This window comes from Arachis duranensis, chromosome 9 (genome assembly GCF_000817695.3).
Source record: "Arachis duranensis cultivar V14167 chromosome 9, aradu.V14167.gnm2.J7QH, whole genome shotgun sequence".
Classification (NCBI taxonomy): Eukaryota; Viridiplantae; Streptophyta; class Magnoliopsida; order Fabales; family Fabaceae; genus Arachis; species Arachis duranensis.
Window position 1 is genome coordinate 64387356 of NC_029780.3, and position 6231 is coordinate 64393586.

A 6231-nucleotide genomic window follows, 5' to 3' on the forward strand; every position below is an offset into this window, starting at 1 on the left:
AAGAGACATAAAAAGTAAATGGAAATGAAAATCAAATGATAGAGAGGTCTTGGCAAGGTTTAGTGGTCAAGGATCTCTCTCGTTATAACTAATCACAACATGATAATTGCAAGGATCAATCCTATTAAATCATCCCCTAACTAGTAAAGGGACGTCAAATGAGCTATATCAATCCAAGTCCAAAAGTCCTAGCTATCCACTAATTGAATTAGTGAGAACTAGGGTCAATGGCTACCAATCATCAATCACTTGGACATTAGTAACTCAAGAGTTCCTAAGTTACCATCTCAAGCCAAGAACATAAAATTCTACTCTAACATCCTCATAAGCATTTTATCAAACACTTGGAAGGCATAAATGGAAAGCATAGAAAATTGACAACAAGAATGAATTCTAACAACAATCAATTGCAAATGATTAACAACAACAATCAAAGAAAACACAATTAACATGAATTACCTCAAATTGCATTAAAAGAAAATAAGAAGAACAAGAGTAGGTCAATAACAAAGTATAAAAACAAAATAGAAGGAATTACAACAAGAGAATAGAAGAACAAGATGTAGCAACATAGAATTGAAAGGTAGAACAAGATGAAAGCAAAGATTTAAACCTAGATCTAGGAAATTCTAACCTAACCTAATCCTAACTCTAGAGAGAAGAGAGAGCTTATCTCTCTAGAAAATAACTCTAAAACTAGATCTAAAGTGTGTGTTGTTCTAAGGTGATGGAATGGTGCCTTGCCCTTCAATCCTTGGTACTTTTAAGCATTTTGGCACCAAAGTTAGTTCCAAACTGGGCCCCATAGCCTCTGTGAATTTGCTAGGAACGATTTCACTTAAAAATCACGTGCCAACACCGATGCGTACGTGTACAGCACGCGGCACATCCATGCGGTTTTAACAATCCGCGCGTATGCGTCTAGTGCGCGTGCGCGTCCATGGACGTATCCCAAATCTTTGGCTTTTCATGATTTTTTGACTTTGCATGCTTTTTCTTCACTCCTTTGATCCATTGCTAGCCCCTTTTGATACGTGCTCAGGAGGGCATTTTCATCATTTTGGAGTGAAGGGGCAGAATGGTAATATTGTCATATTCAAGGATTTGAATACTATAAGAATTATACCATGCCAGCCTTAGACATCAAGAAGACCAAGAGTCTGTCTCAAAAACAGTAATGCTGAAAGCGCGACAACTCATAAGGCCCATTGGGCTAAGTTAGGACAGCAAAAAGACCAATAATGCTTTTCAAATTTTGTGGGAGGCATAAATTATTAATATTTTCGAAAATAATAATAATTTATGCCTCCCACAGAATTTGAAAAGTATTATTAGGCATTTTGCTATCCTGACTTAGCCTAATAGGCCTTATGAGTTGTCACCCTTTTAGCATTACTGTTTTTGAAGAAGTTTTTGAAGAAGAATACCAAGAAATGGAAGGGAACACTTCCAATGCTAATTAAGAGGGAGTGGCCAACAACAACAATGGTCAACCACAGAAGAGAGTTTTGGCTTCTTATACATTTGCAAATCCTAGACATTGTGGGAGTAATATCCTCACCCCAAATGTCATTGCAAATAACTTTGAATTGAAGCCACAACTCATCACATTGGTCCAAAACAACTGCTCCTTTGGAGGAGGACCACTTGAAGATCCAAACCAACACTTATTGATGCCAGGGCATCTAGGCCAGTTTCACTGACCTTTTATTTACTGTTTTAGGGTAGTTTCATGTATTTACTTAGTGAATAAGGCAAGTTTTGGATGAAAATACACTTACACATTGATTCAAGCAACTATTGTGAATTTTACATGATTTCATAAGGATTTTTCAAGGATTGAATGACAAATTGATGATGCATAATCTCATGACTTGGGCTAGAGCTTTGATGCACTTTATTTGCTTGATTTCAGGACAAAGGAAGCATGGAAGAACCACGTTAGTAGCCACGTTAATCTAGTTAACGTGACCACTAATGTGGAATGGGAATGAGCTTGCAACGTTAATGAGAAAAGTGATCACCAATAATGCCTGCGAAGCCATCATAAGCCCACGTTAATTGCCACATTAACTAGGTTAACGTGGTAGTTAACGTGGAGATAAAGAGAGCTCCAGCGTTAGTGGTAAACGTGAACACCACTAACGCTCCAAAAGTTGGCAATTAGCCACATTAAGAGTCACGTTAACTTAGTTAACGTGAACTCTAACGTGGAAGGGAGGAACAATGCCAACGTTAGTGACACTCACCTTTGTCACTAACGTTGGATCAAGCTAGCATTGCCCACGTTAGTGGTCACGTTAAGACCACTAACGTGAAAGTTAACATGGAGCTAAGATTGATGAGCCAACGTGAGTAACACTCACCTTTGTCACTAACGTTGGAGATGGCATTCACTAGCACGTTAGTGGCCACGTTGGCCTAGTTAACGTAAACTCTAACATGGAGAGTATGGGCGTTTGGAGCGTTAGTGACAAAGATAAGTGTCACTAACGCTCTCGAAGATAGGCATGCCCACATTAAGAGTCACGTTAGTTAAACTAACGTGAACTCTAACGTAGACGTTAGCCACTAACGTTGAAGTTAACGTGGACTATATGGGGTTGGAACGTTAGTGAAAAAGGTGATTGCCACTAACATTCTCGAACCCACAATTTCACTTAACGTTAACATCACAAATGTCCATGCCTAACTCACACTTTTTTGCAAGCTGAGCCCACTAAAGATTGTAACTGCTTCAACTAAAGATCTAAGGCCCACATCCAAGACTTGAAGAATTCACTAGAAGATCAAGAGGAGTAGTATATATAGAAGTAGTTTTGAATGATAGAGAAGCTTGGCACTTTGGAGAACTACCCTCTGTATATTTACTTTTCTGTAATTTTACTAGTGAAGGATGTATTCTTTTCTGCCATTTTCCATTCCCAGAGCTATGAACAACTAAACCCCTTTCATTTTGGGTTAGGGAGCTCTGTTGTAATTTGATGGATCAATTATAGTTTTCATTCTTCTTCTTCTTTCTTCTCTTTTGATTTACTAAAAAGCTTTCGATATTAATTCAATTGGTTAGTTGTCTTGGAAAAGAAACTCTCCATAATTGGATCTCCTCTGAGCCTTGGAAAAGGGATGAGGAGATCATGCTAGAAATGCTTTCTCATGTTGGACCAAATTGGGGTCTGGGCAGATATAGTGACATGTAATCCTCCCAACACTTTGATTTGGAAATACATGTGGTATAATCAGTGACCATACTTCATCTCTTCCCATGAGCAATTAAATCAAGGAATTGGGTAATTGTTCAAGCTTAAAGAGATTGGATTGCCAAGGAATTGGGATCCAATCAATTAAGATTGCCAAGGAGATCAATAGATGCATTGATTGAGGAAGAGATGAAAATGAATTTGATCCGGAGAATGCAACATCTCCTAAGCCCAATGAATTCCCATTTCTGATCTTACCCATTCTCTTTACTTTCTGCCATTTATTTCCATGCTCATTTTCCCAAATTCCCATTTAAGATTCTGCACTTTATTTTCTGCTATTTACTTTTTTGCCATTTAATTTTTTGCAATTCTCAAACTATACTCTGTTTAGCTCAACTAGAATACTCTTCCAACTAAGGATTGTTGAGAGTTTTTACTTGACGACAATTCGGTATACTTGCCGAAGGAAAATTTTTTGAGAGACAAGTTTTCGTGCATCAAGTTTATGGCGCCGTTGCCGGGGATTGATTTTGTATCAACAATGATTAAGTTGGAAGTTCAATAGATTGAGCATTTTTTATTTTGTTTGTTTATGTTATCTAGCCGTTTACCTTCAATTTATTCAGTTTCTTCCTCATCCCCTATACCCGCTCTGTTTTCTTTCTTTTTTGTTATTATTTACAATTCTGCTAACTAACCCACTAACTGTTTGATAATTTGCATCAATCACACTAACAATCACTCTAACAAGAATAATATCTTCATTTTATCTCTTACTGTGTGCTTTGTTAGTTGTATGACAGGGAGAAGAGGCGGAGCTTCAACTTCCTTTGATTCAAAACCTGAGAGGACCCTCCAAAGATCAAGGAGGGAAGTAAAAGGGAAAAGAGTTGTTGGTGCTGAGGAAGAGGAAGAGTATTTTAAAACAAACATGGAGGAGAATTTGGAAAATAATCATAAAGGAGAAGCTCACAACCATGCTAGAGAAGGCCCTATAAATCATGCTGGGCAAGAAAGGAGAGTTCTAGTCTCCTATATCAATCCAAATCCAGGAAATTATGGAAGTAGCATCCAAAAGCCCACCATACATGCCAACAACTTTGAATTAAAACCCCAGCTCATTACCCTTGTTCAGAACAACTGCTCATTTGAAGGAAGTGCCCAAGAAGACCCCAATCAACATCTAACCACCTTCCTACGAATATGTGACACTGTGAAGTCTAATGGAGTCCACCCAGATGTCTATAGGCTGCTTTTGTTCCCTTTTTCACTCAGGGAAAAAGCATCCAAGTGGTTGGAGTCCTTCCCAAAGGAGAGCTTAACAAATTGGGAAGATGTGGTGAACAAATTTTTAGCAAGATTCTACCCTCCTTAAAGAATCAACAGGCTGAGAGCTAAGGTGCAAACTTTCAAGCAACAAGATGGTGAAACTCTCTATGAGGCATGGGACAGGTTCATGGACTTAACAAGAAGATGCCCACCATACATATTCAATGAATGGGTTTAACTTCACATCTTCTATGAAGGTCTCTCTTATGAGTCAAAGAAGGCTGTAGACCATTCCTCAGGGGGGCTCTCTAAACAAGAAAAAAACCATTGAAGAACCAATAGATGTCATTGAGACGGTAACTGAGAATGACTACTTCTATGCGGATAATTTATACGCTTTTTGGCATTGTTTTTAGGTAGTTTTTAGTAGGATCTAGCTACTTTTAGGGATGTTTTCATTAGTTTTTATGCTAAATTCACATTTCTGGACTTTACTAAGAGTTTGTGTGTTTTTCTGTGATTTCAGGTTATTTCTGGCTGAAATTGAGGGACCTGAGCAAAACTCTGATAAAAGGCTAACAAAGGACTGCTGATACTGTTGGATTTTGACCTCCCTGCACTCGAAATGAATTTTCTGGTGCTACAAAACTCCAAATAGTGCGCTCTCAACGGCGTTCGAAAGTAGACATCCAAAGCTTTCCAACAATATATAATAGTTCATACTTTATTCGTGATTAGATGACATAAGCTGGCGCTCAACGCTAGTTCCATGCTGCATTCTGGAGTCAAATGCCAGAAACACGTCACGAACCAGAGTTGAATGCCAAAAACATGTTACAACTTGGTGTTCAACTCCAAAAGAAGTCTCTGCACGTGTAAAGCTCAAGCTCAGCCCAAGCACACACCAAGTGGGCCCCGGAAGTGGATTTCTGCATCAATTACTTACTTCTGTAAACCCTAGTAGCTAGTCTAGTATAAATAGGACTTTTTACTATTGTATTCAGTGTCTTTGATTGTCTAGTCATTGATTGTATTTTTTGATCTTTTGATCACGTTTGGGGGCTGGCCATTCGGCCATGCCTGGACCTTCATCACTTATGTATTTTTAACGGTGGAGTTTCTACACACCATAGATTAAGGGTGTGGGGCTCTGTTGTACCTCAAAGTTTCAATGCAATTACTACTATTTTCTATTCATTTCTGCTTGTTCTTATTCTAAGACATTTGTTGCACTTCAACATGATGAATGTGATGATCCGTGACACTCATCATCATTCTCACCTATGAACGCGTGACTGACAACCACTTCCGTTCTACCTTAGACGGGGCGCATATCTCTTGGATTCCTTAATCAGAATCTTCGTGGTATAAGCTAGATTGATGGCGGCATTCATGAGAATCCGGAAAGTCTAAACCTTGTCTGTGGTATTCTGAGTAGGATTCAGGGATTGAATGACTGTGACGAGCTTCAAACTCGCGATTGTTGGGCGTGACGACAAACGCAAAAGAATCAATGGATTCTATTCCAACATGATCGAGAACCGACAGATGATTAGCCGTGCCGTGACAGAGCATTTGGACCTTTTTCACTGAGAGGATGGGATGTAGCCATTGACAATAGTGATGCCTTACATACAGCTTGCCATGGAATGGAATAAGAAGGATTAAAGGAAGACATTAGGAAAGCAGAGATCCAACAGGGACAAGCACCTCCACACACTTATCTGAAATTCCCACCATTGAATTACATGAGTAACTC

At 38.9% G+C, this 6231-nt stretch overlaps 1 non-coding gene across 1 annotated transcript; it reads right to left on the reverse strand.

Annotated features, from left to right (window-relative positions):
- Positions 1-4587: 4587 nt before the first annotated feature.
- On the reverse strand, positions 4588-4691 carry LOC127742358 (small nucleolar RNA R71). Its single transcript, XR_008003547.1, has one exon. It is a non-coding gene; the product is annotated as a small nucleolar RNA R71 (small nucleolar RNA).
- Between the last annotated feature and the right edge of the window lie 1540 nt (positions 4692-6231).